This window comes from Mobula hypostoma, chromosome 24, assembly GCF_963921235.1.
Source record: "Mobula hypostoma chromosome 24, sMobHyp1.1, whole genome shotgun sequence".
NCBI classification, from domain to species: Eukaryota; Metazoa; Chordata; class Chondrichthyes; order Myliobatiformes; family Myliobatidae; genus Mobula; species Mobula hypostoma.
This window is the reverse complement of record NC_086120.1, coordinates 45,030,880-45,053,041: the sequence shown is the minus strand read 5'-3', so window position 1 is coordinate 45,053,041 and position 22,162 is coordinate 45,030,880. Positions and strand designations below refer to the sequence as shown.

Sequence of the window (22,162 nt, the reverse complement as noted above, 5' to 3'; positions counted from 1 at the left end):
ATTGTTGGTGCCAGATGGGGTGGTTTGAGTAATCTCCAAAACTGCTGATCTCCTGGGACTTCCACAAATAACATTCTCTAGTGTTTACAGAGAATGGTGCAAAAACAGAATACATCCAGTGAGTGGCAGTTCTGTGGACAAGAACCTCTTGTTACTGAGAGAGGTCAGAGGAGAATGGCCAGACTGGTTCAAGTTGACAGGAAGGCAACAGTAACTCAAATTACCACTCATTACAACAGTGGTGTGCAGAAGAGCATCTCTGAATGCACAACACTTTGAACTTTGAAGTGGATGGGCTACAGCAGCAGAAGACCATGAACATTTACTTAGTGGCAACACTTTTAGGTACCTCCTGTACGTAATAAAGTGGCCACTGAGTATAGTTTCATAGAATGAGAGGTTGACATCTAAGATGGAGTTAATTAGGGTTGCAAATCTTTAGAATTCTCTATTCAAGATTCAAAATTTTTTGATTTTATTCTTTGGTACTCAAGTGTGAAGGAGAGTGAAATGATTGTTACTTCGGATCTGATGCAGCATAAAAAAACATAAAGAACTCAATAAACAACACAATAATTATAAGTACTTAAGATTATCTTATATATGCACTCTGATTGTATGTCCATTAAGTGACTCTAAGCACAGGAGTGTCTACATAAGGTGATTCTGACAGGAAGTGATAAAGTAGTGGTGGTTGGGGGTGTGGAGGGGTGGTTTAGTGGGTGCAGGTGTGGATCAGCCTTGTACCTTGGAGGAAGAAACTGATTTTGAGTCTGGTGGTCCTAGTGTGAATGCCACATAGCCTCCTTCCTGATGGGAGTGGGACAGAGAGTCTGGGAGCAGGGTGGGTGGGATCCTTTGTGATGTTGACACCCAAAGGTAAACTTCTTCCACGGTTATTTTAACTTAAATAGTCACGTATTAGGTATCTAATAAAGTGGCCAATGAGTGCAAATGGTTGTCAAGGATACAATGGGCTGAATGGCCTGGTTCAGTGACTGAGTAAAGCTAAGAAGAGAGTTCAGAAAGAAAAAAGTATAGCAAGCCATTGCAAGATCAGAAGTCAGATCTTGAATTATCTTTGAAGTCTGTCATCATGTAGGCAGTCCCTAGAAATGGGTATGGAATTTATTAAATTGACGTCAAACTTCAAGCCCTTTAGAGTTGCCTTGAGAGGAAAGAACTGGAGAGCCCTGCTTCTGTCTGGTCTCCTTATGTTTCTATACACGAGCACTCTTGTCACTCCTACCATCAGGGAGGAGGTACCAACACAAGGGATTCTGTAGATGCTGGAAATCCGGAGCAACACACACAAAATGCTGGAGGAACTCAGGTCAGGCAGCATCTATGGAAAAGAATAAACAGTCGACATTTCGGGCCGAGTCCCTTCATCAAGGCTGGAAAGGAAGTGGGAAGAAGGCAGGGGGTGGGGAAGGAGGACACTGTAGAAGGTGATAGGTGAAGCCAGGTAGGTAGGGGAGGGGTGATGGTGAGAAGCTGCGAGATGATAGTTGGAAAAGGTAAAGGGCTGAAGAGTAAAGAATCTTGTAGGAGAGGAAAGTGCCCCATGGGAGAAAGGGAAGGAAGAGGAATCCCAACAGGAGATGATGGACAGTTGAGGGGAAAAGAAGGAGACCCAGAGTGGAGAATGGAAGAAGAGAGCAGGAGGAAAAATACAGGAGGTTTGATGTATTCATGCCATCAGGTTGAAGGCTACCCAAACAGAAAATGAGGTGTTGTTCCTCCAACCCGAGAGCGGCTCTACTCAACGAGGGCCTGAAGACGCACAGTCAACGTTTTAAGAACTGTCTTGTCCAATAGCCTCCCATGCATTCAAAATACCTTCGAAATGACGGCCCAGCTACTCCAGGAACATAGAATTTTGGTGGCGTATAAGCCAACAGTAACGTCGAGAAGAGACCAGTAAGAACAAACCAACCTATTAGACGAGATCAGTGTGGATAACAAAACCCAATGCGGGGACTGCAGGAAATATTACGTGGGCCAAACTGGGAGAAAACTAGCCACAAGGATCCACGAACATCAACTGGCTGTGAAGCAGCCTGACGAACTCTCCCTGGTCTCCATCCACGAAGATCGAGAGAGGCACAAATTCAGCTGGGCATCAGTGAAAGTCATGGTGCAAGTAATCACACAGTTTGCAAGAGAATTTCTAGAAGCCTGTGCTCCTGCAAACAATTCCGTAAGCAGATATATAGACCTTGATCCTATTCATAAGCCAATGTGGGGAAAATTCCAGACCATAATGCACAGAGTTGCCATGCAACCAATCTGTGATGAGATTTCCTTTCCACATCACAATGGAGCTTCCATAATGACAATCAATCAGCTGAAAGATAAGTATATAAAGACCAAGCATTCTGAGGACATACTGCCAATTAACAGTGCACTGATGACATCTCCTTGTATGGTGACAAAACGTTTGCAAATGAATTGCCATGATCGGAGAACAACTCCAGCCAACCGTCGACCAACCTACACCAACCATCGACCAACCATCTACACATTTTCCAAGTTATTTCCTGATTGATAAATAACACACACAAAATGCTGAAGGAACTCAGCAGGTCAGGCAGCATCGATGGACATGAATAAACGATCGATGTTTTGGGCTGAGATCCTTCTTCAGGACTGAAAAGGAAGGGAGTCACATGCCAGAATAAGAAGGTGGATGGAAGGGAAGAGGGATAACTAGAAGGTAATAGGTGTGAAGCCTCGAGGGAGGGAAAGGTAAAGGGCTGGAGAGGAACGAATCTGATTAAGAGTGGAGAGTGGACTATAGGAGAAAGGGAAGGAGGAGGGCTAATAGGCAGGTGAGAAAATGTAAAAGGCCAGAGGTGGGAATGGAAGAAGAGGGGAGAAGGAGGGATTTTTTTTTTACCCAAAGGAGAAATCGACAAAGATCACGAGTTGTAGAGTCATTGAAGCTGAGTCCATAAGTTGTGGAATCAGTTCAGTGTTGAGGTGAGTGAAGTTATCCACACTGGTTCAGGGGCCTGAAGGCTGAGGCGTAATGACTGTTCCTGAACCTGAGGCTCCTGTACCTCCTGCCTGACGGTAGCAGCAAGAAGAGAACATGGCTTGCTCAGATTTCCAAATGGTCCATGAAAGCTACCTCATCGTTCCTATTTTTGGCACTATTTATTTATGGTAATTTTATGCTTTTGCACAGTACTGTTGATGCAAGACAACAAATTTCCCACCACTTCAGTCAATGATAATAAATCTGATTCTGATTGTTGGAATTATTAACCTTCCTTCTTCCTGGGTGTCACAGTGTTCGTTCCCAACCAAGAAAATGAAAGATTCCAGGACTGTTTGTATTCAGAAAAAAAATGTTTCGAATATCCCATGCAAATTACAGACTTGACTATTTAAGTTCTTGTTTAATGGCTTGCAGCACCCGTGGGAACTCTGAATCTGGCCTTGGGCTTGCTGCGTAGTGCAGTTGGCAAGAATATTAAATCTGGCAGCTTTTCTACCTGGTAATTTAACTATGATAAGAAATCTGTTAGTCTAATCTGAATTATGAGGATAGAAAGCATGCTGTTTTGAATTACAGATGGTAAATCACTACTATTCCAAATATATCTGTACGTACATACTTTATCGAGTTAACTCAAGTTTATTGTCATTTAACTATATACATGTATACCACCAAATTAGACAATGTTTTGCTGGGCCAGGGTGTAAAGCAGAGTAGTACACATAACATGTATAATGCCCTGGGAAAGGTTTCCCTGCTAATGTAATGGTTTTTCTGTAGCATTAATGTTTGGGTTATGACGAGAGATAACTGGGGCTTCGGAAAGTGTGCCATCCAATGAAGGCAGTGTTTTTATTCTTCTTGTGTGCCTGAGAGCGAGGTGATCTGAGTCTTTTGTTCAGCGAGAGATGAAGAGAGAAGATTTGAGAAAAGGGAGGTTGTAGATAGCCGGATGGAGTGGACTTGGAGTGGGGCCGGGAGTCGACAAAGCCCAGGGAAATCGATGGAGGACCAACGGAAGGGAAACCGTGAGCTCCAACTTGTGCACATTAGATTGTTTCATTAAAATGGGCCCTTTTTGTTTTTGTTTTTCTTTACTAACTCTTTAGTCGAATTAAGAATTATAAAGTTAAATCGTTCAATTGCGTATGGTGTGCTGTCTGTTATTTCGTGGTACTGGTTTGTAACGGGGGAACGGATCACACAGCAACCACGCAAACAAGAGGTTTTGCAGCTCTGATTCCACACGTTTGGCGGGGGCCAGAGACGGTCTTCCCTAGATTAACGCCGCTGGCCAAACCTGAGGGTTACACATGGATATAATGCAATAACTTAGGAAAGTGAGGATAAAATCTACAGGCGAATTATGCATAAATAAGCAAACTAAAGTGCACAAATTAAATATCGTAGGGTACAGAACAGATTAACTAGTGACACTTCGAATGCAATGCAGCACAAGAGTTCAGAAGCCGAATGTTTCCAGTTTCCCATCCTGACCGTTCTTGTCCTTATGCATCGGAGTCTCCTGTCTGATGGTAGAAAGTCAAAGAGGATGCTGGATGGATGGGTGGGATCCTTGATAACACTAAGGGCCCTGCATATGCAGCGTTCCTGATAAATGTCCCCAATGGATGGTAGGGAGACCCCGATGATCCTCTCAGCCATTCTCACGGTCCTTCGCAGGGACTTCCAGTCTGATGCTCGGCAGCTCCCATTCCGGATGGAGATGCTCTCAGTGGTAGAGGTAAGATTTTTTTTTACACTGGGAATGGTGAGTTTGTGAAATTCCCTGCTTGGGGTGGTGGTAGAGACAGATACATTAGGGACATTTAAGAAACTTCTGAATGATAGAAAAATCAACGACTATGTAGGAAGGAAGGGTTAGATTAATGTGAGGGCAGGCTAAAATGTCATCACAGCATCATGGCTGAAGGACCTGTACTGTGCTGTAGTGTTCTACGTTCTGTGTGATAATAATAAACCAGCTCCAATATCAAATTCAGTTAAATAAAACCGGACTGAAATGTTAGTGTCAGTGATGTATGCACAGGACTGGCATAAAAACCCATCTGGTAATAATCCCCACCATGATCTGGTCTAGATTATACGTAACTTCAGACATACCAGTGCAACTGATGCAGATTCCAGTGGGCAAAAAACAATTGACAAGTGTCATTCTTTCCAGTGACGTTCTCTTCCTGAGACTATCTAGTCCATTCCAAATGTCAACTACACTTCATCTAACAAAACATTTGGGATGACATCCATGTGCCATTTTCTGATCAGCAAATGAAAGGTTAGATTGATCTCAGAGTAGGTTAAAAGGTCGGCGCAACATTGTGGGCCAAAGGGCCTGTATTGTTCTATGTTCTACCACTGCTTTCCTGTGGAGCAGACTTGATAGGCTGAATGGCCTAATTCTGCTTCTATGTCTTATGATTTTTATAAATTGGTAAATTATTTTTTATTGTCACAAGTACTGAGGTACAGTGAACTACCTTGCCTTGAATGCCATCCGTACAGATCTTTCCAAGACCATGATTGTTCTACAGATGTGGTTGGCCATCGCTGCCTTCTGGGCAGTGTCTTTACAAGACAGGTGACCCCAGCCATCATCAGTGGTCACAGAACCAGGGCTTGTGATGTTCATCAGCTGCTCATACGACATCCACCACCTGCTCCCAAGGCTTCATGTGACCCTGATCGGGGGGCTAAGCAGGTGCTACAGCTTGCCGATGGTAACCTGCAGGCTAGCGGAGGGAAGGAGCACCTTACACCTCCTTTGGTAGAGACATATCTCCATCCCGCCACCTAAAAAGAGCTATAAATTGCAATAAGAAGTATATAAAGATGTTAAATTAAATAAGTAGTTTAAAAAGAGAGGGGAAAAAATAGTGAGGTAGTGTTCATGGGTTCATTGTCTGTTCAGAAATCTGATGGTGGAGGGGAAGATGCTGTTCCAGAAACATTGAGTGTGTATCTTCAGGCTCCTGTACCACCTCCTTGATGGTAGCAATGAGGAGAGAGCATGTCGTGGGTGATGGGGGTCCTTAATGATGGATACTACCTTTTTGAGGCATCACCTTCTCGATGCTGGGGAGGCTCATGCCCATGATGGGGCTGGCTGAGTTTGTCTCCCAGTGTCTGCATAGATTTCTGTTAGGTGTTCCAGTTTCCTTCCACATCTCCTGGATGAGCTGCTAGGACCTCCCTCCCAGTGTGGGCAAATGCATATGTGGGGAATGGAGAGAGATGGATCACATGCAGGCAGATAGGGTTGGTTTAATTTGGCATCATGCTTGGCATAGACACTTTGGGCTGAAGGGCTGTTCCTGTGCTGTAGTGTTCTGTGCTCTGTGATGGAAATTGCATGAGAGTGAGGAATTTGTAGGGACACAGGGAAGAAAAGGGGAATGAGGCAGGTGGGGTTGTTCTGATAGAAGCTGGAATTGGACCAATTGGTTTCTTTCTGTTTCTGTAAGATTCTACATAGGATATTGTGTATGGCTGTGGTCTCCTTATTTCAATAAATAATCATTCATCGTCATTGTTATGTGCAGTGACATATGACGTAGGTGATCATGCCATAAAGTGCTGCTGGCACAGGAGTGTCTGCATAAGGAGACTCTGACAGGAAATGATAAGTAGTGGTGGTTGGGGGTATGGACGAGTGGGTTAGTGGGTGGAAATGTTGATCAGCCTTACTGCTTGGGGGAAGTTATTGTTTTTGAGTCTGCTGGTCCTGGTGTGAGTGTTAAGTAGCTCTTTCAAGGACTCTTAACAACTCATGTCAGTTTTTTTTAATTTGCATGATTTGTCTTTTGCACATTAGTTGTCCGTTCTTTGTTTATGTATAGTTTTTCATAAATTCTATTGTATTTATTTTCCTGTAATTGCCTGCAAGAAGGTGAATCTCAAGATGTGTGGTAACAAGTACACACTTTGATAATAAATTTTACTTACTTTGACATTTTAGAGTTAGTAAAGTAATTGTCTAGTAGTTTAAAGCTCAAAAGGACGGCACGTAGTGGTTAGCACAATGCTTTACAGTACCAGCGACCGGGTTCAGTTCCTGTTGTTTGTACTTTCTCCCATGACTGTGTGGGTTTCCTCCGGGTGCTCTGGTTTCCTCCCACAGTCCAAAGACGTACCAGCTGGTAGGTTAATTGGTCATTGTAAATTGTCCCGTGATTAAGCTAGGATTAAATTGGGGGTTGCTAATACAGTGCAGAGCTCAATAAATAAATGTTCAAATTCAATTTATTATCAAAGTACATATGTCACCAAATACCACCCTGAGATTCATTTTCTTGCAAGCATTCAGAGTAAAATAAAGAAATACAATAGAATCAATGAAAAACTCCACACTCAAAGACTGACAACCGAAGTGCAAAAGCAGACAAGCTAAAAACACAGAAAAAAATCCAATAATAATACAAGTAATAATAACAACAACAACAAGTAAGTAAATAAATAATACTGAGAACATGAGTTGTAGAGTCCGTGGAAGTGAGTCCATAGGTCGTGTTCACTTCAGTAAGTATGTTTATTTGCATCCTCATCTTGTCATCATATTCCAAATGGCTCCACTACTGTGCAAAGGGAAGCTATACTCTTCAAAGACCTTTCTTGCCTGGGTTGACTGCACTCTGTATGTAAACTATTGAAGCCTGCACATTATCTTAGCCCTTGTCACGATATCCACACCCTCCATATACAAGCCCTGGCTGTTGTAAATCAAAGGGACAGGATATGTCCCATTAACTCTTGTTTCTACTCCATTCTAGACCCAGTGCTTTCTATCCCCATGAAGAGAACTGTGTTAATAGATTATTTTAGCATACTGAATTTCTCCCCCTTGCTTTTGTGTTTGATTAAACTTGCTGATAAGTGTGAGCTTGTTGAATGGTAGCTGTACTAGTCCTGTGTGAAATGAGTTTTGTTTAAAGCTAAAGATTAAAGAGATAAAGATTATCTTTATTTGTCCACATGTGTATCAGAATGTTAAAACAGACAGTGAAATGTGGTGTTTGTATTATCATTTGCGATGTGGTGGGAGCAGTGTGCAAGAGCAGCATCTCCCCGATGGCAAATTGGTGAATAGCGGACTGTTGGGGAGGGTGGAGGTTCAGTTCCTCTCCACACCTTGTGGCACATCGGGCAGAAAACTTGCCTTTTCTTCAGCATTAATCTATCTTTCACGAGGCCAAATTGCTTAGCTGGATGTTCAACCCAGCACGGATGGAAAGCGTGCAAGACCGCACTCGAGTGCGCTCTCCATCCGTGCCAGGTTGATGTCGAGCTCGCAACTTGACCTCATAAAAAAAAACACTGCCACCTCCAGTTTAAATTCCCACGTGGAATATTGTGGAGGATCAAATACCCAAACCCAAGGAGCCGGCCAGATTCAAGTCCGGGGCCACTCGCCTTGAGATCTGGTGCGGATGGCACTACGCCACCAGCCAGCTAGGGTGGGTGGAGTTAGCAGCAATTTTTCCAGCTCTGCTCTTCAATGTGGTGATGAACGGGTCTTTGAATGTTGGCAGCTGACAACCAATGATCTTCTCTGCTAAGTGGACCACTCACTGCAACCTGGATTTGGAGAGGGAGGAGGAGGTGGAAAACCAAACCGTGATGGAGGTCACAAACAAGAGAAAATCTGCAGATGCTGGAAACCCAGGCAGCACACACAAAATGCTGGAGGAACTCAGCAGGCCTGGCAGCATCTCCTGATGACAAAGAGTACAGTTGACGTTTCAGTCCAGGACTTTAATCAGAGAACTAGTTTTCCATAGATGCTGCCTGGCCTGCTGAGTTCCTCCAGCATTTTTTGTGTGTTGCATTGATAGAGGTGGTCACAACACTCTCAATGATGGCTGAGTAAAAATTGATCGGCATACGCCCTGAGATGACTTGTAGTCCTGGTAATGATCGTCGTGGTGGCTGTCTCTCAAGGTCGAGGATGATGGTCTTCATTCCATTGTCCCACAGAGCGAAGGCGCCTGTGCGTGTATTTGTTTAACGTGTACTTGATGTTGCACTCCAGGAAGCACACGATACTTCACAAATCAACCAACTGATTCCAATGGCATGGAAACCACGACGATTGGAGCTGACGGATTTGTTGCAGCCTTCATCCGCCTTCACAGCTGTTGAGTTCGAAGTAACTTCGTCCACCTGTTCCACCATTGAGGTCTTGGTCGGATTGTTCTTTGTCAGGGACCTCACCCTCGACCTTACCGCCATGGGTGACCCTCCCAGGAGCATAGCTCCAGACGGCATCGCTCTCGGGATCTCAGGACCACACAAGCTTCTCCACCGCGACAAGGTGACAATCCATGGAGAAGTGGTAACGATAGACTTGTAGCATCTCCCCAATGGCAATTTGGGGAATAGTTGACTGTTTAGGGTGTGTAGAGTCAGCAGTGGGATTTTTTAACCTCTTTTTTTTCTTCTCTCTGGTGAAGATTTTGCAAGGGGTAGAGTGCTGCCAAGTATCTTAGGTCCCTTTAAAATTATGTTAATCATCAGGATTGCAGTCATTTGAATGATGAAGACATTGAAATGATTCATGGTTCCAGTCTAATAGAAAACAAGTGTAGGGTATTCAGTATGCGATGAATTACAACAATTATGCAATCAGCTCGTGACCAGCCAACATTTTGCTTGCTGTGTAATAGATCATTGGGTTTGTTGAATCCATCAGATTTGGAGTCTATCCAAAAAAAAATACACAACTTTGAATTCATTTCTGAGATCTTCTGGAAAGATGATAGTGCGTTCAGATGCAGCGGCTTCTCAGAGGCCAACCAAAGGTGTTTTTTTTTCTTTGTTAAATGTGTTCTTTATGATTGCAAGACTATGCTAGACTCCCCAAAACTTTGTGAACAGCAGGTTTACTGCATCAGGGAGTTGCTCGTTGATCAGTTTAGCTGGCTGGGGTGTCAGGGGAGCCGGATTGCATTCGGAAGTGCTAACCTGGGTGCAGACCATGTTGCTGCCTGCTACTCGAAGGCATCAGAGTTGGTACGTGAAGGAGACGTGGGTGATTGTCTTGGACGTTTCTCATGCGATCGCAAGACCCTGTGGGACACTGATAATGTAAGATGCCACAGGCCTCTTTCCCTTGCTTGGTGGCGAGACAGGCAGCGTGGGAGCTGTGTGGCCTCAGTTGTAGTGAGGACTCGGCCTCAAGCTGTGGGCTTCCCTGCTGCTGCAGTCCAGGTGTCTGTGCTTGGTTGTGGGCTTGCCTCTTCTGTTGGTGCTCCCTCTAGTGTTTGGATAGTGGAATGACAGGCCAGATTGCTGGGTGCTGCACCATCAGTTTGTGGGACATGTCACTCATGGTTTTAGACTATATATGTATCTTTTAGTGTGACTGTGCTTTTTGCTCACGATATTGTATGTGCTGTATATATATTGCCCTTTGGCCCCAGAGGAACGCCGTTTTGTTTGGCTGTATCCACAAATGTTTGAATGATAATTAACTTTATTTGATCTCATTTCCTTTAGCTAATACCAGAAGGTTTGGGACTTTCCAAATGATGCTGCCCAGCAGCACTATTAAAGCATAGCTAATGAAGAGAAAATTCCAAGCTTGCTCAACCTGCCCTCATAAGACATGCTTTCCCCTGCACCCACTCTAAAGCTTCAGCATCCTAATTTGTTGGAGGAAGTCAGAGAGTTGGCTATGGAATTAAAGGAGGTGGAGGGAAACGAAAGTGAGTGCTCTTGGCAAACAGGCAGAAGCGGATTTTCATGCTTTGAGATAATGTCTCTGGGAGGTGGTTTCGAATAAAAGTATTGGTGAACCATGGATAAACCATGGAACTCGGTAGGAATGTCCAAGGAGGGAAATCACATGGTATTGTTGCAAACAATTTAAATGTATTCTGAACAATTTGTCGAAGGAAGGTGATAAAAGCAGATAGAAAGCTTAATCAGATTGAAAGCCTTCACTAGCTCTCCCCACAATACCCCCAACCTGCACAAACTTTAGCATTTCCTGTCAGCCATCTTGTGCACAGACACTCCCGTGCCTAGCATTACTTTCACATACAAATAATCTATGTACTCTATATAAGCTATCTTGCGTATTTATATTTATTGTTTTCTAAAATAATTATTGCATTTTTAAAATTTTTTTGTGTGTTTTTTATGCTGCATCAGATCCAGAGTAACAATTATTTTGTTCTCCTTTACCCTTATGGACTGGAAATGACACTTGGAAAGCCATGGCCTGATTAGGGAGAGCCAGCATGGCTTTGTGCAGGGCAAGTTGTGTCTTACCAACTTGACTGAGTTTTTTTGACAAGGTGATGGGAGAGATTAATGAAGAAGGAGCAGTGGATGTTGTCTACATGGATTTTAGTAAGATGTTTGACGAAGTCCCTCATGGGAGGCTGATGTAGGAGATTAGGATGAATTGGGTCTGTGGAGAATTGCTGTTTGGATTCAGATCTGGCTTGAGCTTAGAAGATAAATAGAAGGGACTATTCAAGCTGGAGGTCTATAATTAGGGTTCTCCACAGGGACCTCTGTTGTTTGTGGTGTATGTAAATGACATGGATGAAAATGTAGATGGGTTTGTTAGTAAGTTTGTGGATGATACTGAAATTGGTGAAGTTGTGGATAGTGTAGAAGACTGGCAAAGAATACAGCACAATATAGATCAGTTGCAGATATGGACAGAGAAATGGCAGATGGAGTTTAACCCAGATAAATGTGAGGTGTTGCACCTTGGTAGGACTAATGCAAGGAGACGGTACACTGTTAAGGGCAAGACCCTTAACAGTGTTGCTGAGCAGAGAGATCTTGGTCCAAGTTCATAGCTCCTTGAAAGTGGTTGCACAGGATGACAGGGTGGTTAAGAAGGCTTATGGAATACTTGCTTTTGTTAGTCAAGGCACTGAGTTCAAAAGTCAAGTTGCAACTTTATAGAACTCTGGTTAGGCCCCTTCTGGAGCATTGTATACAGTTCTGATCGCCCCACTATAAGAAGGATGTTGAGGCTTTGGAGAGGGTGCAGAAGAGGTTTACCAAGATTCTGTCTAGTTTAGAGGGCATCCGCTATCGTGAGAGGCTGGACAAGGTGGGGTTGCTTTTGCTGGAGTGACAGAGGCTGAGGGGAGATCTGATCGAGGTTTATAAGATTATGGGAGGACTAGTTAAAGTAGGCAGAGGGTATCTTTTTCCCAGAGTTGAAATGTCTAATACCAGACGGCATGCATTGAAGGTGAGGGGGGGTGTGTTCAAAGAGGATGTGAGGGGTAAGTTTCTTTTTCACTCAGAGTGATGGATGCCTGATATGGTGGTAGAGGCAAATACATTAGATAGGCACATTAATATGAGAAAGATGGAGGGATATGGACATTGTGTAGGTAGGAGGAATTAGTTCTCAGGTGTTTTTTGATTTGCTTTTTAGCTGGTTCAGCATAACATTGTGGGTGGAATGGCCTGTTCTGTACTGTACTGTTTATGTTTTATGTTCTATGTTCTGTGACATTAAACAATTTTGAATCTTGAATCCCAGAGTGTAGGAGAATGAGGGGATAGGAGGGGTGTAGAGGGCTATGGTCCAAGCGCAAGTTGATGGGTCTAGGCCAGGGGTAGGCAACCTACGGCCCGCGGGCCAGATCCGGCCCGTGAAGGTATTTTGACTGGGCCGCGAGCGATTTTTCCTTATTCTGAGTGTTGCACGCGACCACTCTGATGGACATGCACAGTGTCTTGTTACACTGGCCCCAGGTTCCATTTGTTCCAAACCAAACACTGGCATATACGAATGACGGGAAGGCAGACTACCTTATTAATACTCAGCAGGTCGGACAGCATCCGTGGAAAAGATCGGTTGACGTTTCAGGCCGGAACCCTTCGTTGGTTCCGGCCCAAAACGTCGACCGATCTTTTCCACAGATGCTGCCCAACCTGCTGAGTTCCTCCAGCTTGTTGTGAGTGTCGCTTTGGCCCCAGCATCTGCAGATTATTTTGTGTTTACCTTATTAATATGTATTTTATAGGCATTTGTTAGTGTCATGAGACCATGGATTTGCGCCTTGGAAGGTTTCCAGGGCGCAGGCCTGGGCAAGGTTGTATGGAAGACCGGCAGTTGCCCATGCTACAAGTCTCCCCTCTCCACGCCACCGATGTTGTCCAAGGGAAGGGCATTAGGACCCATACAGCTTGGCATCGGTGTCGTTGCAGAGCAATGTGTGGTTGAGTGCCTTGCTCAAGGACGCAACACGCTGCCTCAGCCAAGGCTCGAACTAGCGACCTTCAGATCACTAGACGAACGCCTTAACCACTTGGCCACGCCCCAACACTAATATGTAATAGATACTCTCCGTGCACGCACAGGGTTTCAGATGGGATTGTTCAAATTTGTAAACAGAAACAGCGTCACTGTGTTTTAACAAGAAATCCACGCTAAATATCCAGATATTTACATTTGCTACGATACTTGTTGAATAACTCGCGTTTTGAAATAAAATCAAAGAAAAAAATTCCAATGGCAATGAGTGGAAAACGCAGGAAGGTAGACACTGAGTGCCAAAATTTCCAGGACACTTGGACACTAGATTACTTCTTCATCGAGCAAGATGGGAAGCCAGTTTGTCTCATTTGCCTAGAAAATGTTGCTGTGAAGAAGGTGGCAAATATCAGGTGACATTACGAGACCCACCATAGTGGAAAGAAAGCTGCAATTGTGGGAGCACCAGCTTCAAAATGGAAATTGTGCACATTTTCCCACTTTTCAAAAAGGTAAAGCACAAGATCCAGGAATTTTTGTGAATATGGTCCAAGAATTAAGGAAAGAGTTTTCATCTCATTTTGCTGATTTTCGCTTGTATGCAAATGAGTTCAAGCTGTTTGCTACTCCATTTGATGTGGAAGTGGACACTGCATCAGAAATTTTTCAGATAGAATTGATTGAGATGCAGTGTGACGACATATTGAGATCGAAATTTCATTCTGAATATGTGTCAGTGCTTGACTTCTATAGAAAATATATTCATCCAAGTGGGAAGTATCCTAACTTAGTGGACAATGCAAAAAAGATGGCATCATTGTTTGGCAGCACTTATCTGTGTGAGCGATTATTTTCAAAAATGAAGCACACCAAGACCCATTTGAGAACGAGATTGACTGACGCCCATCTGGATAATGTCTTGCTCTTGGCATCAACAAGTCTGACGCCCAATATTGAGAGCGTTCAAGCAACAAACAGCATCAAGTTTCACATTGATTTATCGACTGTTGCATTAAAATTTTCTTTTTTATTACAGTATACTTAGTTTACCACCATTCAATGCATCATGTTCATATGTTTTATGTTTAAAGATCCTTTGTCCTTTTAATAGATTCAAAAGGTGCCTTGATTGAAATAAATTCCAACTAAACTGAGTTCTTTGATAACTAATTGGCATCCTTGGTTAAGCATAAATGACTTTCTAGCATGCGTTATTCGTTAATTTGAAACAAAACATAACTATATGTATTTAAACGGATAATTCCCATATTTCAAGTTTTTTTTATGGCATTTATCTAGCCCACCATCCGCTCACTAATACGCAATCCGGCCCCCAGAGGAAAAAAGGTTGACGACCCTGGTCTCGGCAGACTAATAGTTGGACATTGGCTGGGTTGGCTGAAGGGCCTGTTTCTGTGCTGGGCTCTCTAACAGGGCTGGCAATCTGCCATGAAGTTCAAGAACTTTACTCATTAATGTAATCCTCTCTGATTATCCGTGTGAATCTTCATGATTTTGTACTGCTCTTCTTGCCAGGAATCAAATCAACACTGTCGCTGGTGAGAACGCCGGCAGTCGATGACCTCTCTCACAGAGGGCATCACTGAACCCAATGATGTTGCTGATCCTTAATTAATGGTTGCATGCAACGTTCCCTCTAATTTTTAGCAGTCAGTGTGCGCAAAAATATTATGTTGTACAAATTTATTTTTCCTGTGAACAAAGTATGTGCGCACTGAATACATACCTGGCACAGTTTATATAGGTTTACAAAATATTTGACATAAAACTGCACAGAATAACAACAAAATAACATACCTATTTAAGTCACTCAGTTACTTTTTCTCTCTCCTGTCTTTGGCATTTACCTATTCTTTGTAAACTCTATCTAGACTAATAGAACTTCCATCCAATTGATAGCTTTTGATTCTTATTAACATATCCAAATGACATTCACCTAAACGGTTTCTCAGCTTGTCTTTGAGTTGATTCATTAGGCTAAAACCTCACTCACAGTCCGCACTAGACACAGGAAAGGTTCCCCCAATGTCCATCAACTGTGCAAGGTTGCAAAACTGTTCATTTTGAAGTACAAATGCCACCATTTGAGCAAAGTTTGAAATTAGTTTAGATTTATTTTTTTCTTGCATGGAAAATTTGAAATCATTGCACTGTCTAACTATTACAGTTATTTTCAGCTAGAAAATCATGATGTTTTAGACATAAGGCAGTAACTTGTTCATCGCCAAATGTGAAGTCACAATCTGCAATTGCGGAGAAATCAAAAGCTGACCGTTCATGTACCTCATCTTCAGGAAACCTTTCTTCTAAATGCACACAAAGACTACTTATAAAAGTCAACAGTGAACTTGTATCTACTGTGATGTTTTCTTCACTTTGTTGGCTTAGCAAAACTTTAACTTTACGATATGAACACTGTCCGCCAAACATGGCTGCCGCCGTGATGCAGCTGTACAAACCGGAACAGGAATGGCGAGGTGACGTAAATTAGTGACGTGCATTGTGGTATTTGAAAAACTGACTAACGAGTTAACAGAAACATTTAGCTGAAAGATTATTTTCAATAAGTATAATTATTAATTACTACATTATTTTAGATAACTAACCTTTTGTGCGCACATTAATTTCCTTTGAGCGCTGGTTGAAAAATGTGTGCGCAAGCACATGTACACAGCTTAGAGGGAACATAGGTTGCATGTATAAGTACAAGGGAGTCTTATAGCAGTAGCTAGGAGAGGAAGATCATGCATGCATAGTATAAGGGTTTTCCATATAAATCTCTGCATACGAACCTTGCATTGGAAGCTGACCAGTACACTAAATGTGGAGAACGCTTTGAATAACTTGAAATAAAGTGACACTGCAGACTGTGTTATCAAAACAGCAAGCAGTTGGTTCCTCCCCTTGATGTGGAAGGGGTGACACCTCTCTCTTCCCTCTTGAGTGAGAGTGTGAGAGAGTGACTGTGGCATGTTGGGCTATGGACCGTAGATTTTTGATGGACCTAGATCATGGTCTCTGGGTGTTTTGCTTGGTGGGTGATGGTGGTGGTGGAGAGGGGGAATGCTGATGCTTCCTGCTGGAATAAGTAGGGGAGGGGGCGGGTTGATGGTTTGCTGCTGCTTGTGCATAGGAGGGGAAGGTGGGGGGCTTCGGGGTCCTAACATTTTTCTTTCATTCATTCTTTGGGGTTTTTTTTCTGTTTCGTGAACATCTGTAAAGAGTAAGAATTTCAGTGGGCCCGGCTGGTGGCGTAGTGGCATCAGTGTTGGACTTTGGGACAAAAGGTCCCGAGTTCGAATCCAGCCGGCTCCCCTGCACACTTTCCATCCGTGCTGGGTTATGAGCTGGTGATCTCTTTGGAAACTCACCTGGCAGAAGGCAATGGAAAACCACTGCTGTAGCTTGCCTCGTACGCAGTTCCCCTCTACGTCAGAGAGGCGTGGAGGGAATGTACCTTCATACTGTGTACATACTCTGATTTTAAATGGAACCATTGAACTATTGAAGTTTTGAAAGGTATTAGTGCTCCCTTTATTTCTTTCTGGAACTACACCCATTAACTCATCAACCAAATCTAACAACTCGTTTCCATGGCAACTCCATAAGACCAATAGATGTACGACCATTGAGTGTGTTCCACCATTTCATCATCGCTAATGCTATTCCCTTTCAAACTATTCTCCTGCCTCCTCCCCATAATCTATGATGTCCTTACTAATCAAGAGCCAATCAACCTGTATTTAAATACACCCAATGACATGTTCTCCATCACTGTCTATGGTAATGAATTGCACAGTTTAACCACCCTCTGGCTAAAGAAATTTTCCTCAACTCTGTTCTAAATGGACTTCCTTCTTTTCCGAGGCTGTGCCCTCAGATCCTAGACTCCCCAGCTATTGGAAATGTCCTCTCCACGTCCACTCTCTCCTGGCCTTCTGTAAATTTCAATGAAAAAGGATTTGTAAAAAAGGATTAGCTTTATTTGTCATGTGTACATCAAAACATGCAGTGAGCTACATCATTTGCATTAAATCAAATTAATGAGGATTGTGCTGGACAGCCTGCTAGTGGCACCACACTTAAGTGCCAACAGAGCATGCTCACAACTTACTGATCATAACCCCCGTACATCCTTGGAAAGTGGGAGGAATCTGGAGCTCCCAGAGCAAACCCACATGGTCATGCAGAGAGCGTGCTAACTCCTTACAGACAGCGACAGGAATCACGCCCGATCGTACGACTGGCACCGTGAAGCAATAGGCTAACCTCTACTCTTCTGTACCACCCTGCGAGAGGACTCCTCATTCTTCTAAACTCCAGTGAGTTTATGGCAAGGGGCATCAAATTCTTGCATTCCCGGTCTCACCCTATCAAGGATAAACACTTTGTCCTAGCCACCCCATCCCAATTTCTCTGTAGTTTAAAGCAGATTTTTTTCTCTCTTTCCCCAGTTGTGAAGAGGGATCCTTAACAATAACTCTGTTTCTCATTCCTGCCACTGTCTGTCAGGAGTTTGTATGCTCTCCCTCCCTGCTGCCTGACCTATTGAGTGTTTCCAACATATTCTATTTTGTTTCAGGCATAGATAATCCAGGTGACAAAACATTCCATCCAGCACACGTTGCTCCCAAATAAGCCGACGGCAGGCACATAATGTAGTGGTTAGCACAAGGCTTTACCGTATCTGCAACCTGGGTTCAATTCCCGCCACTGTCTGTAAGGAGTTTGTACGTTCTCCTTGTGGCTGTGTGGGTTTCCTCCGGTTGCTCTGGTTTCCTCTCACAGTCCAAAGATGTACCGGTTGGTAGGGTAATTGGTCATTGTAAATTGTGCCATGATTAGGCTATCATTAAATCGGGGGATTGCTGGGCGACGTGTCTTAAAGGGCCGGAAGGGCTTATTCCATGCTGTATCTCAATCAATCAATAAATAGCATTTATGTGCCAAATTTTCTAAATTTTCTACAATAAGTTGATTTCCGTATAATAGATGGAGAAAACTGGGTAATTTAGCTAGATGAGGGAGATTCTCCATCAGCTTTATAAAACTCTAGTTGGCCACACATGGCGTATTGCACACACAGTTCTGGTCACCACATTATAGGAAAGATGTCGAGACTTTAGAAAGGACCCTAACCCTCCTACTGCCTTTTATTGGCTTCCCTCTATCATGTCCTGTTTAAGTCTAGAGAAAATAAGAAGTCAGACATTGGATACATCCTTTAAATTTGAAGAGATCTGGCGACATTTTATTCAATATTTTCGTATGATCTAATTTTTGTACTCAGAGTCTCTCTTCTCTTGGTTTTTCTCTCAGGATGGACTGCCCAGTCCTTTTTTTCTGTTTAGAATAGTGCTTTTATATAAAAATTTCTAATAGTCCTTCCTTTCTTCATAAATTGACAAGAGAAGAATGAACTACATTCTTTTTTTCTGTATTATACATTCTATATCAAATTTATACTTTGTAGATCAACACTCTGTGATTTTGATATTGTTTATTTTACCTTCTGTATGTACTGCTACTGACATATATACCAGAGATATTCTCCTCTTGTTTGTATACACACTTTTTTTTAAAAATCAATAAAAAGGTTGAAAAGAAAGAAAGGGTACAGAAGAAGTCTACCAGGATGTTGCCTCGGTCAGAGGTCTTGTGCTACAGCGAGAGGGTGGACAAACTTGGATTGTTTTCTGCTGAGTACTGGCGGTGGAGGGGAGATCTGACAAAGGTCTATGAAATTATGAGAGGCATAGACAGACAATATCTTTTTCCAAGATTTGAAATGTCTAATACCAGAGGTCATGTATTTAAAGCGAGTGGGGGTAACTTCAAAGGAGATGTGAGGGGCAAGGTTGTCACACGAATTCCAGGTGGGTGCCTGGATTGTGATGCCTGGGGTAGTGGTAGAGGCAGATACATTAGAGACTTCTAAGAGACGCTCAGATGAACGTGAGGAAAATGGAAGGATATTGTGTAGAGAGAAGAGATTAATTTAGTTAGCCATTTGATTACTAATTTAGTTGATTCAGCACAACGTTGGGGACCAAAGGGCCTGTTCCTGTGCTGTAATGATCTATGTTCTATCCATTAGATTACAAGCTTCTGCGGAGTAATGTTTCTACCTCTTGTATGGTAGAGCGTTAAAGGAGTACGAGCCGAATGCAGGCAAAGGTGGCTACCTTAGGTTTGGCCTCTCGGTCAGTATGGATGAGTTGGGCTGAAGGGCCTGTTCCCATGTAGGAAAAAGGCCTTTCAGCCCAATTCATCCAAAGTTCAAACTATGACCATAACAGTGCAGATCATGGGGAGGGGGCACTCCATCTGCCAAAAGCAGAACTTCCGGGTGGCCAAACATTTTAATTCTGATTCCCATTCCCATTCTGACCTGTCAGTCCATGGCCTCCTGTTATGCCAAGATGGGGCCAGCCTCCATCTGAGTAGCCTCCAATCTGATGGCATAAATGTCGATTTCTCCTTCTGATTTGCCCACTTGGCCTTTTACCTCTTCTCACCTGCCTATCACTTCCCCCTGGGACCCCTCCTCCTTCCCTTTCTTTCTCCCATGGTCCACCCTCCTCTCCAGTCAGATTCCTTCTTTTCCAGCCCTTTACCTTTCCCAACCGCCTAGCACCCAGCTGTCCTCCTTCCCCTCTCCCCACCCTTTTATTCTGGCATCTTCCCCCTTCCTTTCCTGTCCTGAAGAAGGGTCTCAGCCTCAAAAGCTGACTGTTTATTCATTTCCATACATGCTGCCTAACCTGCTGAGCTCCTCCGGCATTTTGTGTTGTGTTGCTGGCTATGGGTTTTGTACACACGCTCACTCATGTTGAATGGACCTCTTCTCTGATAAGATGGACTCTTGTCCTCATAATCTACTGCTTCATGATCTTGCAGTGTAGATGACATTAAATGCAGTGAACCACAAAGGCCTGGCTCAAGGCCGGCTGTGGTAAGAATATTAAATGGTTCCTGATGTGATAAGATACACTCTTGCCCTCACAAGCCATCTTGTACTTTATCATTTATCTGCACTGCACTTTCTCCGCAGCTGTTACACTTTATTCTGCATTGTTATGGTTTTTACCTTGTTCTACCTCATCGCACCATGTGTAATGATTTGATCTGTACGAACAGTCAGGTTAATCACTAATCTTTAAATTTTCAAGATTTATAAACTCTTCTTCATCTGCCTTTCATAATGTTGTGGTATTGGACAGAAGCCTTTGGAATTAAGACCGTGCTGATTCTGGAAAAGAATAGTCACAGTGATCACAATGTCCTGTTCCTTCTGTACAGCCCTAAACTCATTCCTTCCTCACTATTTATCCAGCTCCCTTTTTAAGTGCTGAGTCCGTTCCACCAATTCTAGATCATTTGCTTATCTAAAACAGGGCTTCTTCCTACGGAACTATTTCTTTTGGAGTAAAGACGACCCCCCCCCCTTAGCATTACGTAATGGTCTGTTATCTACGCATGCACATTGTTCCCTCTCTCTCTGCTGCAATCTCAATACACCAGTTTAAGCCGTCTCACGCGTGTGAGCTTTTATTCAAATTGACATCTAGTTGTGCACATACACAACAAATTGGCGATGAGTATGAATCTGAATGTCAGAAAATACCTTGAACTGTACCGACAGTTGCAGCACAATTACGGGATGAAACAGCAAGAGTTATACAGTACAGAGAAGGCTGTCATGGACACTAACGAACGTGCGAGCAATGGTGAAAGACTCGCTGAACTTAAAGTGAAAATAATGTGCCGATGGCTTCAGTCAGGAACGATGACAAATTTGATAGTGCTAATGAAGGCTGGGAGTCATATATCGAGAGGGTGGAACTGTATTGTAATGTGAATAATGTAGAGGAGCAGAAGGAAGCCCCTGTGCTTGTTAGCTTAACGGGTGCAACAACGTACTGTCTCTTTTGCAACCTAGTAAAACCCTGCAAAGCCAGCAAGCAAGACATTCAACAAAACTCCTACAATTTTACATAATCATTTGAGCCCTAAACTGCTGGCAATAGCTGAGAGACTTAGATTTTACAAAAGGATCCAGTCAAAAGATGAAAGCCTTTCTGAAAACATTGCAAACTGCAACACATTTTCCCAGTACAATAACTAGAGAGATGGACTTTCTGGTGCATTAAGGGGTAGGCTTGTATGTGGCATGCATAGTCAAAGCACTCAAATGAGGCTATTGGCCAAAAGAGACCTAACCTTAGAACGAGAATTGACCATTGCAAAATGGGTAGAGACTGCAGCAGAACTACAGAAAACAAGGTTAGAATGTGAAATACACAAAGGGTCCCTGAATGGTGCAAAAAGCCAAAAATGTTATCGATGTGGCAAATCCTCCCATGGTGCAAATGACTGTTGGTTCAAAGAAAAGTCTGCAGGAAGTGTCACAGACAGGGTCACATAGAGAGAGTGTGCAAGGCAGATAAAAAGCACAACTGAATGAAAAGTCTCAAACACAAAACTAAGCAAATACATAAAGTTACCGAATGTAAAATAGAATCAGACAAATTAGAGTCTGACAAAGGTGAACTATCATGTCTAGAACTGCATAGTACTCCTGCAGCAGGTCACAAGATCATCTGGATCACAATAGGTGTGGCTGGTGTAAAACTGAAAATGGAACTGGACACAGGGTCAGCTTTGTCCATAATTCCAGAGGCTGATCACAACAGTCTGTTTTCGAAGACACCATTAGAAAAGACCTCAATGATACTACAGACTTACACAGGCAAAGAGGTATTTCCCAAAGGCAAATGAAAAAACTGTGACGTATGGAGGCAATAGTTAGTTTTATGTATTGAAAGGTGGAGTGTCAGCACATTTCGGACATGAATGATTGTGAAAAATCCAACTAGACTGGT

The 22,162-nt window shown here is 43.1% G+C and overlaps 1 protein-coding gene across 5 annotated transcripts in view; it reads left to right on the top strand.

The window, feature by feature from the left end:
* Positions 1-22,162, top strand: part of tbxa2r (thromboxane A2 receptor) — a 52,866-nt gene that overhangs the window by 5,771 nt on the left and 24,933 nt on the right. The gene's annotated exons all lie outside the window — the stretch shown is intronic.